The sequence below is a fragment of the Leuciscus leuciscus genome (assembly GCF_965113295.1).
Source record: "Leuciscus leuciscus genome assembly, chromosome: 10".
Taxonomy (NCBI): Eukaryota; Metazoa; Chordata; class Actinopteri; order Cypriniformes; family Leuciscidae; genus Leuciscus; species Leuciscus leuciscus.
Genome location: NC_138734.1, coordinates 36,660,027 through 36,673,357, shown reverse-complemented (window position 1 = coordinate 36,673,357; position 13,331 = coordinate 36,660,027). Strand labels below are relative to the sequence as shown.

At 37.2% G+C, this 13,331-nt stretch overlaps 1 protein-coding gene across 2 annotated transcripts in view; it reads right to left on the bottom strand.

Annotated features, from left to right (window-relative positions):
• The window catches only part of necab2 (N-terminal EF-hand calcium binding protein 2), a 93,106-nt gene that overhangs the window by 33,283 nt on the left and 46,492 nt on the right, over positions 1-13,331 (bottom strand). The window lies entirely within an intron of this gene.

The window sequence follows — 13,331 nt, the reverse complement described above, 5'->3', positions numbered from 1 at the left end:
AATATATATTTATAACAAATATAATATATTCAATTTGTCATACTGAAGAGTTGAATTAAACTTTATTCACAAATGATGTGTGATTTTTTTCTGTAATATTATGGAGGGGCATGGTCAAGTTTCTGTGTGTACTTTGCGATTAAATTATGTGATCAAACCTGGTTAGGGTAAGGGTTGCACACAGTCATTCGTAAGTTCTTACTCAAATTGGAACGTATAGTCCACACTAGAGGCTTAGTAACCACGAGCTAGTTTGTAACTAACTCTGTACTTTATTCGGTTGCACCATTTGTTCTTAAGGTAGGACGTAGCTAGTAGGTAGTAAGCTCTCTGTAAAGTCATGCGTAGTCGCATATGACATCTACCCTCAATGATCCAATAGCAGCATTCAAATAAATGAGCAGAAGTTGTTTAAATGCTGTAAGCTTCAGTTTATTCTTCATTCTTTTGCCTCACGTTACTAACAGTAAAAATAAGTTTTCATTAAATATAACAATCAATTATTCAATCATGAATAACATAGGTATTTGTATATGTAAATAACATTCAGAAACTGTCTGAAAACATAAGAAATGACATTTATTTATTATGACTGATTTTTTCTGACATGCACAACATGGAGCGATGTGCACAGGGCATGCTGTTTAGGACGGGTTCGTGTTGAAGAGCCGCTAATAAAGTAATTTATTTACATAATGTTCTCTCTCTTAAAGTGTATGCGAGTGTAAATGTCAGCATTATCATATATGTCTAAAGAAGTGAAGTCTGTCAGGTAAAACAAGAGCTTATTAGGGTCTTTTCCACCGGAGGAACCTTTTCATAGCTTCTATTATTAATGGCAGAAGTATATGCTTCTTGGCGTGGAACTGGGAATGATTTTAGTTCTAGGAACGCTTTTTTGGGGGAACTAAATTAACTCCTACTTCAGAGTAGGGTCTAACCCAGCACAATAGGAACTACCAGTGACTTAAGTGTATGTTGATTGGCTGAACGCATGCAAAACACTGGCACCTGCCATTTAAAAAAAGCTGTGTAAACAAAGTTTATAGCCTACATATTTACTCCACGAACATGGAAAGCAGCAATAGATGGACCAACACGGAAGTCCAGGCACTTCCATATCCAACGTGACTTTGAAGGGACCAAACAAAATATGATTTCCTATGTACCGGTATTTCTGCTCAGCTATAGCGAATTTTTCGTATACCGTTTACTTTCTTTGTTTAACAGTTCTATCTAATAATGCATAAGATATACTGTTAAACAGAATGTAAACTAATGAAGACGGAGAATGGGAGCGCTGTGTGCTCAGGCTCTGGCTGAGCCGTTCTCAGCGTTGACAAAATAAAAGTCAGCCACGCCATCAAAATTAAAGTCCAGCACAACAACCAGAGTCACTTCAACCTATAACCTACTCAGTGTGAAAGCCCCAATTGATGCAGTTCAGTCAGTCTGCTATTTTATTCCAATCGTTACTCCAAAATATTTAGTTTATACATAGAGTCACACTCCAACTACGTTTAATGGTGCAACACAAAAATATTTAGTAGCGTGTAAGTTGTAAACTGTGCCCATTTACGTCAAAACAGGCCAAGGTGTTACTTATGCACATCCGGTGCAACCGGTCCCTGATCATCATCTACTCTCTGATGCTGCTGGTTCTTCTTCAAGTGCTAAATGAAAGAGGGTTAAACAGTTTTTTAGAATAAGCCGAAAGGGTAAACAACATGAAAAGAACATCCCTTCCAAAATTACAGGGCACAACAGAGACAAGCAAAGGTTTTCTCCCACCTACGATCTAAACCTGGGCTCAACCTAGTTAGACAAAGCTTCCGAGAATTGAGAGAAGAGATTCAATCACAATCGCATTAGCCAAGCCTGAAAACAGAAGTCATGGCATAATGCAGTTATTCAGCCAGGGACACATCCATTCACAGGCCCGAATCACAGTTGCTGAGACTTTACAAAACCAGGATTAAATCCCAGTCTGGTAGAAAATGAAGAGATGAGAACACAGACCTCCTATTGTAGAAGGATGATTGAGCTGTGCCTCCATTATTGTCTGAGAGTGTGTGGGAAATGGGTTGTCTAATGCTACAAGATAAAGATGTACACTTTGATTTCTGCTGTTCACTGCAGGTGTCTTGAGTATTTTTCAGTGTGCCGCTGAAGGTTTATCTAACTTTGGGCATCACAGTTTCAGGAACCCAAGCCTTTTTGGGAGGCTTTCATCTGTTCCAGTTACTGCATTTTCACTTTCATCTCCCCCAGAGAGAACAGTTTAACCCAGAGTCCTTTGACAGACTTAGAGTTAGGATTTTATCCTTTAAGAACATATAGAGTGTGACACTGCAGCTTTGAAAGGCAGAGAATTTTAAGAGACGCATAGTCACGTAATCAGCTATTTCTTGTTCCTTTGACCCTTCTGCAGTGCAATCTGACAGAGAAAGGTTGGAAGTACATTTATAGTTTTCGAGATTGTTCTTCCTTGTATTCAACAAAGCAAAAAATATTCCTGTGAGAAAAACGCATTTCAGCTACACAACGGCTTTCTTTTAAGCCTATGCAAGGCAGTGATAAAAGTGAGCAACTCTCTTTTCCAACTTGCTTGGTTGAATTATGGATCAAAATTAATACATCTGTGTTTGTAGGAACTGTTAGTGACTTGAATTCTGTCGATTTAGTCAATCTGGCAAGAAGCACAAACAGCAAAGATCGCTTAGTAATAAAAGATAGGCTGAATAAGCCTTCAAATAAGCTGAATTTGCAGAGGCACTCGACAAATAATCTTTCATCGCCAAATATCCATATCCCCATGTGAAAGAATTTACGTAAGAGAAAACACCATATCATAGAACCTTATTCACAAACATTATTAGATTGGATCACTTACTAGTTGTCAATTATATCCTCTGTGGGTTTGACCTTTATTGGTTTGACATTTAGATTCCCGAGGGCATCTCTAGGGGATAGATTTCATGGCAGGCTTATATGGGAACTTGTCTAAATAGGTTAATTCTAGTTTACCTCAGAGAGTGCACAACAACAAAAAACAACAACCAGTGAACTTGAAAGTGCAAATCTTTATTCACACCCCACAGGCAGTGGGAGGCATCTGAGAACAATGATATTCTCGAGCTGCAGCCACCACCAGCAAACATGAACAGGGCTTCTAATTATAACCGCCTCTTGCAGAGTTTCCCAGGCAATTTTAATCAGGCGGATTGATGTTGGAGAATTATCATCACAAAAACAGGACTCGGTGTAACAGCGACATTGTCGAAAGAGAAGCTCTTTCGACAATGAAGAAACACAGGTCCACCGATCTGTGTCACGGTGGGAGCGTTTTGTAACCGCATTGATTGAGACAGCAGTCAGGAAATCTAGCGCTCCAGCTGTGTTTCAATTGTGCCCACCTCTATAAGCCATAATGGTGATGAGGCAAGTATTTACCATCAGTGTCTCTTTCAGCCATCTTCTTCTTTTTTCCACACGATTCATGAGATTAAATGACACAGGCTACTTTCAATGAAAGAATGGTTGACCTTATCTGTCGAAATATACCATGTCGCTCCAAACTTGCATGACTTTCTTCCGCGGAACACAAAAGGAGTAATTTTGGAGATGCTGTCTCTCTTTTCATTGCAACAACCAAAAAATAGTAGTCCATATGACTTTGTTTCAAGCCTTTTATTGTCATATAATACTCTGTGAGGGAGAGAAGCAATTTTAAGTCGGTATATTCACAAATCATCTTATCTAGAATTACAATTACAGCAGATGTCAGCATTTTTTGTGAATAAAGTCCGTTCCTAACACAAAGCTATTCAATTGTTTTTTTCATATTTGAAATATTGCGCTCAAGTCATATGGCAACCTTTTTGAAGCTTGAAAGCGTGAGTATATTCATCAAAATTTCAATGAAAGAGAGAAAGTAATGCAAGTTTGAACACCATGAGGGTGAGCAAATAATGACAGAAGTTTTATTTTTGGATTAATTATTCATTTTACTTCAAAGTAGAATAAATCAGAGGAGGAAGGACTACTCATTGAGATCGTTCTTCACACAGACAGTGAATTTCACCAGCAATGACGCTTAATGAAAAGCTGTGTAAGATTCGGGCAATAGAGTTCACGATTCTCCAGCCAACGCAATCAGCCATAAAACGCAGTCAGAGACAAACTGCTATGGTTGTGGATTGCAGTTCATAAAATGCAGCAGCAGAGAGATTTATAGAAGAAGCTTCAGAAGTTTAATGAACGAGTGAAGGCAAGCGCTGTGGCAGCACTTAGCTCTCACTGAGCAGGCGCAGGGTCCACCGCTGCGCTAGAGCGTATGAGCACAGCCTGCCATTCACACACTAGCAGTGGAGAGATGAGTCTCAGGACACTAATAAATGACAGAGGTGAGATCTAGCAAAATGCCTGGAGCTTCACATGCTTTTGAAATGACCACTTCACACCACAGATACAGGAAAGGGTTCGAGATGGAAATAGTGGAACATATTGGAAGCACGGCAAAAATCTGTGCTACTGTTTAAATCAGTGATGCACCTAAATGAAAATTCTTGGATGGAACCGAAAAGCAAAATTGAGGGTACACGAAGCTGGAAACCAAGTTCCTGATTTTTTATTTACTAGTTTCATTGCATACATTATTATAATCTTGTCATAATATTATTATAATATATTCCTCTGTGCTTTCCTCATATCGTGTGAGTAGAGGTGCATCTGCCAGGGTTAAAATGAAAGTGTCAGACCACATACCAACAGTCAGTGATTTAATATTCATTAAACTGATTGCTTATTGAATGATTGTAAACAAAAAAATAAAAACAAGTTTTCAGCATTGTGCAATACTGTTCAAAAGTTTGGGGTTGGATATATAGTAAAAAACATTACCATTAATTTTTATTCCTAAAACCATTTATTCCTGTGATGACAAAGCTGAATTTTCAACATCATTACTTCAGTCTTCAGTGTCGCATGATCCTTCAGAAATCATTAAAATAATTTATCAATGTTGAAAACAGTTGTGATTCTTAATAACTTCAGGATTCTTCGATGAATAGAAAGTTCAAAAGAACAGTATTTATTTGAAATTGAAATATTTTGTAACAATGTAGATAAGTGTCTTTACTGTCACTTTTGATAAATTTAATACATCCTTTTCTTGCTGAAAAAGTATTAATTTCTTTAAAACAACAACAAACAATCTTCCTGAACTTCTGAATGGTAGTGTATTTATATTATTTTAATTTAAATACAAGGGAGCAGAATTAAATTAAATTAAATTAAATTCAAACAATTCATATTACTGATGTTAAAGTCCTTATATAATAAATAAACCAAGCACTTCAGAAAAACAATGATTGAATTTGATTAAGTTTCGTGTCAACTGATCTACAACAATTCAACTCAACAGCCTTCTGATTCACTGGTATATCCCACTGCTCTCCTCATTATATTCCATTATAGTCTGTTGTTGCTGCAAAAACTGTCATTTATCCAAATGCACATGAAACAATGGGATGTAAATATAAAATGACTACCAACGAATGGAGTTTAAAGCCACTCATGTTACATAACACCATACTTCAAGTTTTGGAAGGCAATTCCAGAACAGCAGCTTGAGACATTGAGCCGGTCTCATTAGCACACAGCCTGCGCAAGGATAACATTATGGCAACATGCAAAATCTAAATTCCAAGCTCACCACCTCATAAATAATCATTCACACTGTGGAGAAAAGCAAAGGAGGAAAGAATGAATTTGCTTATTGTTTGGGGAAGTTTATTTAATCCTGTCCCCAGCGCTAGGCCTTTAGATCTCCTAACAGGCCAGAAAAAAAAGCCCACTGTAAATGACAATAGTGCACAGCAAGTGTATGAGCAGACTGAAGCCCTCCACACTAACTAAATCATCAGCAGTAACATTCCAATAAGCCCTGAATTAAATTACCTCTGAGCATAGTGGTAACGCACCATAGTAGGAATAAATGTCTCTGTAGCTTTATGTTCTGGAAAACACTTCTAGTTTAAAGTGCCTCTATTATGCTACTTTAAAGGGTCCTAATTTTGTTTTGGATGTGTCCTACAAAAGGATTGCATGCATCCAAGGTAAAAAAAAAAAGATTTTTCAAAATATACATCGCAGCATCAACTCTTTTGTCACAGTTTCTGAAACAGTTTAATAAAGGATTCAGTCTCTCTAAACTGTTGGAATTACTGACGAATCACTTCAGGCAGTTCAGAATCGGTTCGTTCTTTTGGGAGACTAGCTCCATTTATCGTGCACTTTGATCTTTAAAACATTTTACATTCACAAACAGGTATATTACACACTGCATGAAACGTGATATCCGAAAAAGTATAATAGTATAATAACAATTTAAGGTCCATGATGCTACCTTTAACACTTTGCTCTTATTGTTATTATTCTACCTACATGTACTATAAGGCCAAAAGTATGTGGATATGCCTGCCATAAGTGGTTACCAGGGGAACTAGGTAACCTTTCTGCAACTAAAAGCAAATCAATGCAAGGGAGAGTGACTGAACACAGGAGGTGTGTAATAAATGTCTATAACAATGTCCAAACCCCCTTACCTCAGGTCAGAATGAAATGAAAGGGGAGATAAGTTCTGTACCATCTATTTTTCAGGAAATGTCCTTCACCTCTATTTGGGATCTCAGATGTTCACAGCATGAGTCTATGATAGAATGTACTTATTGACCGAGCTTAATTTTTTTAAAATAAGACAGAGATTCACTGCATCCAAAATCTAATACCTCCTTACTATATAGTATGTGAAAAACAGTACGCCAAACAAGTAGTGAGTTTGAATACATCGTATTCGAAAAACAATACAGTAGGTGCAAAGTCCCTGGATGACCAACTACTTCCGCCGAGATTCTGGAGTGCGCTCTCCATGGACACTTTACTATCCCATGAGGCCACGGGAGAGGATTTATGAATGCAAGTGAAGCGATGCAACTGACGCTGGTAGGTCATGTGACAATAACAAGGCGGATGTAGTAAGTCCAAGTTTCATACATACTACCCACATTCATACTAAACACTTTTTTAACGATCATGTAGTACATTCAAATTCAAATGTAGTACCTACTCAGACAGTATGCGATTTCGGACTCAGGGATTCACTTCTCTTTTCAGCATGGAAATCATCAAGAAATACAATAAACAAAGCTGTTTTGGTATAGGACAGAATGTGACCAAAAAAAAAAGTTTTTTTGTTTTGACTTGCATGAAGTGCCTGTTATCATAGATTATAGGCAATATATGTAAGTTTATTGCAAAGTATTCTCATATATACATGGTTTGGAGTCAGTAAGATTTTTAAAAGAACTTAATACTTTTCTTTTATTCAGCAAGGATGCCTTTAAAATGATCAAAAGGAAAATAAAGTAAAGTCATTTATAACGCTACAACAAAATCTTTTTCAAATAAATGCTATTCTTTTGAACTTTCTATTAATCAAGGAATTCATTAATTCAACATGGATGATAAAAGGAATATAAGCACATTAGAATAATTTCTGAAGAATCATGTGATCAAGACACTGAAGACTGGATTATTGGATGCTGACAATTTAGCTTTGCCATCACACCAATTAATTATGTTTTAAAATATATTCAAATAGAAAACAAATAAATAATAATAATATTTGACAACATGACTGTTTTTACAGTATATGTGATCAAATGAATGCAGCCTTGGTGAGCATAAGTGACTTCATTCAAGAGCATTAGAAAATCTTTCCAAATCCACAATTTTAAATGGTAGTGTATAAATATAAGTAGTAAATCACAATGGCTTGTGGCTACAGAAAATAATATCACCACTTCACAAACTTAGAGAGTATGGTATGACCATTAGTTTTACAATGGATGAAATGAATAAGAAACCCAGCTGATGCTTACCCTGGTAAACCAGAGTTCTCGCAAGAGCACAAGTTGAATTTGCTCAGCGAGTTACTCTGGTGTCGATCAATGGAGCTCATTAAATATGCCCCTCGATCTGAGCTGCACCAATCACATCGGGTTATCTGATATAGGCGGGCCAGAGGCGAGCTAAACAGATGACGACAGCGCTGTGACGTCGAAGTCATCAGTAAACATTGCAAGATGGTTATGGATAAATAGCAGTGGTTTGAAACGGCTTTGGCCGCTACAATGAACGAGTTAGACTTGGCTTTTTCCCAAAAGAGGAACAGAAGACGGCGCTCGAATCGTTCCTTTGCAAGAATTTGTTTTTGCTGTTTTGCCGACCAGAAGAGTCTAATCTACCAGTTAGCTCCCCTGGTAGCTAAGCGTATGGGGTTTATTGTTGTGATTGGTCGTAGTGTTATCCAATTGCGTGCTGTGAGATTTTCAAATGCATGCTTGGTGCCGCCCCTCGAGCTGGCTGATTTTCATTGATCGACACCAGACCATTAATCTTTTAGATTCAGGTCTGGATTTCCAGGCTAGCTGATGCTCTCCATAGGCTTAAATATTTGCCTAGCATACAGTGTCACAGGAATAGCAGGGGTTTACAGTAAAGCTGCAGGAAACTGTATTGTAGAACCTCAGAGACCAAACCGAACACTGCACCACAGTCCTCAATCTAATCCTGTCAAGTTAGAAAGAACTGGAAAATTGATATAAAACAGTCCCCAGTCCACCCCCTACCTGCCAAAATCTCTTCCAATAAGCATAATTACTGTTTGCCATGTGACAGGCTCATTAATATCAACTCTGGCATCAAACAAAGGCTTCAGAGTGCACAGCACAGCCAACCTGTTCAAAACGCGACAGCTCCCAGCTTGGCATCCTAATGAATTCCTGCATTTACATTTTAAACAACAGACAGTCCTACAATAACTGCTTTTTCATCCTCTGACAAGAGTGTGCTCACTTTAGCGCATGAAAAAACACACATATGGCACGTCACTTGAAGCAGGCTGAAATGAGCTGAAAGACACGCGGAGAACGAAAAAACGGAATCTGAACAGGCCGATTAGAAGAGATGATAATAAATTATGAGAAACTTCTGTTTAAACTGCTTAAACTAAATATTATCCTCAAAAAAAAAAAAAGAAACTTGAAGAGTAAATGCTCTCTATTTGAAGACTTAGCAAAAGGAACAGTGTGCGAATGTCTGGGCAAAGTCCAAGCGCTTTAACCAAGAAGCAGCTAATGAGAGGAGCTCATTAAAATTGTGTGTTCAGGACAGGCAAAGGAAAGATGAAATGTGTTTAATGAATTCTTGCTTTTCTTTTGTACCCATCATCTTCCCTCCAATGGCATCCTGCTTTAGCCACTTCCAGTTGCTAAATGGCCAATTAAAAACATGTTCTTGATGTGTTAAAATGTAGCATGCTATGGCAGGGGTGATGATGACCCTTGCACGCTTTATTGAAAAACAACCGCCGTTATTTTTGTCGTTTATTTGCATGATAGGATTTGGTTAAGTATGGCACTTCATATTATTCTGGCTTGCTTGATCTCTTCACTTTCTTCAGTTTTTTTACTTCAGAAAATACTGTCAGTTGAAGAACTATCTCGAAGTATGTGGCAGGAAAAGATTTCTATGACACATTTTAATTGGCATCATTCTTCATATTTACACTAATAATAAATCATATATTCTGTGAGAGACAGAGAAAGCGCACACCAGGAAACTATGTCATTTAGACCATATGGCAGCCTATATGTGTGATCGGTGATCTGTAGCTGATATTAAGATGTACATGTATTTTTTGTACGCTCCCCGCAACATTGTGCATTAGATTTGTTCCATTCGCCCAAAAATATACGGAGGACAAGCGGCAAGCCGGTAACGTCAAGATGATGTGCGAACGACAAAGCAGTTGCATGTAGGCTACAGATAACATGAGTCCGCTGACAGTGTGTGCGAGTGTTTTCGTCTCAGTCAGTGGCTCTGATCTACTTCCTTTGCTCTCTCGCTCTGACAGGTTGAGATAGTAGGAGAGAGCTGTCCTCTTTTCTGACATCAGTGCTCTTATACTGAGCTCATTTGTTCAGTGGGATGTCAGCAATTGCAGCTGAGAGACTTAATGAGAAGCAAGGTAGAGAGCATTCCCAAAAGACAAACTGCTAAAAACGTGCATTGAATAGGCCACAGTTATAGAGTATATGAGCAGTGTGGAATAGGAGTAAAGTTGTTTACTTGTGGCAATTTTTATGGAACAAAATAAACCATTACATAGACAGACCAATAACTGGATTGATAATAACAACAATAATAATAATAGTTATTATAATTCCAAGTTATTTATTAATTCTGATTACAATTATTTGCGTCAGTCAGAAATGTTATTTCTGATCATATTTATTTTATTTAAAAAACAATTATTTATATATTTTTTTAATATTTGTTTGATGATCACAGTGCATGAAAATCTGAGAATAAAACTATATTTTAAAGTTTGTTCTGCATATCAGTTATCGGATACTTGCATAAACAAAAATAACCTCTGTCGGTATTGTTAATAAAAAGGCAATATCAGTTGATATCTGCTAGTATGGAGAGAACCATAATAACAATAATATTAAATAGTAATAGTAAAAATAATATTTATACATTTTAAAACATTTTTACATATTTAAACACATTTCTTTCTTTTTTTCTACATATTTTTTCTGCAGTTCTTAATGTGTGAAAATCAGAATAATTAAAAATTGGTTCTGCATATTGGTTATGGTATATTTACATAAACATAAAAATAGCCTGACTGTACTGTATTGTTGATAAAAGGGCAATATTGTTCATTCCAGAATGCTTTGAGCGAATAGGGGGAAAATTGCTCTCTATAATCTATAAAAGATTTTACCGCAATGGCTACACCTCAGATAAATTCACCATGGCATATTTAAAGCATCTGATCCTATTAGAGACCATAAAAAGAATTATCTAGTCTATACACGGCACTTTAACACAGTACACATATCTGGGAAATGAGGCAGATTTAATTCCACCATTGTTACACTAGAAGCGTGTCCCTCCTTACACATGATCACACAACTTAAACTGCACATAAGCTACAGTGCAAATTGATGCCTGGTGTGCAAGAACATGAATATTTCATGGGCTGTATGAAAAAACACATTTACATTAATAATTAGCAGCAGCCTTTAACCTTTTCCACAGAACAGAGCACTATATTTTGAGTAATGAAGAGGTGTGAGAGGATTCAACATAACACTTATCAATATCAGTGGCTGTGGCAAACATCTCTTTGATTTAAGGACATCTGATTATTCGCCATCAGACAGACATCATGGCTCTGCTACTCAGCTAGTGGAAGGGTTTGAATCTCCAGAGACGTGGCAGTAATGGAGAAGAAAGTGGATAAACTAAAGCTGTAGCCCATGTTACTCAGTGTAAAGTCAAAGGTTCATGTCTAGTAATGTAGAGAGAGAGATAAAAAAATAAAAATACAGATACAAAAAATTACAGAAAGCTGCTGTCACTCCAGTCCACTCACATAATGTGTTCCAGTCCGTGCTTTACTTGGCAGGCAGCAGACAAAGCTTGATGCTACTATTCTTGTTGGCAGATAAAAAGTACACAAACTAACTGGTCACGTTTTGTCTGAATGTAAATGACTTAATGTAAAGTGTGAGATATTCCTTAATTGTGAGTAGCTGTTAAAAGCCAACATTCCTAGATCTTTAACATACTGATCTCCTAGGATTTCTCAGTCCCAATATATTCTGAAACAATGCCATCTTCATTGCAGGAGAGGCAGCCTGTGGTTTTGCTACTACCCCGTATATTAGATGACAGTTGCTGTTACACTAACACTTTGCACAGCATCTGGTATATTTCACATTACCACAACTACTGCGATGACAATGTCTGTCTCACTTAGTCAGTCTCCATCTCATCGACTCAAATACACACATTCATACACAAACACAAACACATCCAGTGCAACAAGGAAAACATTTACAGGCCTTAAGAGCTGAGTTTCTACTGTCACCTTATTGATTACCTAGTTCTGTCATGAAACTCTAGATGGCGCAGGTTGATGGGTCAAACTCATTTAGTAGCAATCACGTAATTATCTACATTGCACAGCTGATTGGTTGTTGGATCAGCGGCAATTGAGCTCCGGCTCAACATTCAAACAAATACCAGTAGTGCTGCTGTTAGCAGTCTGCAGCGCGCTTCAGAAACCCTCCACCTTCCCCAGCTCCACCTGTATAGATCTGCTATGGGGTTATTTCATGTGTTACATGTGCAGCAGCAGCAACATGTCTTACATGCTCACAGCAATGTCTGTAAATGAATCGGCAGTAAACAAAACAACAACAGCCTTGCATATTAAAAAACATCCTCTCTCTCATTTTACTTTCTATACAATGATGATTTTCAAACCTTTTGATCCAGAGAAGGAGTGTGACGCAGTATTCTGTATTCAGGCCCCCAAAACGCCACAGGCGTGTAAATGAATGGCCAAAACGCATAAACAGTTTTCAGTATTTAGTAAAAAACGGTGTCATGTAAATGGCCCCAGACACAAAGAATAATCAACATAACAAGGAACAGGTGCAAAACTAATTAGAAACCATGGTAACAAATGAACGAAAACTCAGACAGAACATGACAATTTTGTGACAGTCATGAAAATTCTGTGTATCGTTTTAACTACTCACTAAAATAATAAAATAAAAAAACTCTTACTATTAAAAACTAAGGCTGTCAATAGAATAATAGATGAATCTAATAATCTCTAACCAGTTTTTAGAAATAATGAAACTGTAAAATTATTAAATTCGCTATTGCATTAAACAGATTAAATAATATCTCAAACACACTAACTTTGAAAGGTGTAAAAATACAGTGATTTTTTCCCTATTTTCCTATCCTTTGCATTCCCATCGACATACAGCTACACAGTCTAAAAACTTTACATAATGGTCCGGTAAGAATCTTATGCCTGAAGATGCAAAAACACAAGCAGAGCATTTCTGCATTTTGCAAAAGAGAAAATTGTGTAATTGTGATTGGCTTTGGTAAGAAATCACCTGTTGAGAAGAACAGAAATGAAAATGTAGGGGGTAGTGAAGAATCACAGGGTGTAATAATATGATTTGCGAAATCAATGAAGGTTTGTTTGCAATCAGCCAGCCACATTAAAAAACAAGTGTTTAAGAGTGTCTTGGATCCCAGAATCCATCGCTGTAAAGCTTACACGCACACAGGCGAAACAAACACTAATAACTGTACCCCAAATGGGCCATACATTTTTAAAGAGTAAACTCAAGTTTGTATTGGGACAGATTTTTTTTACAACTATC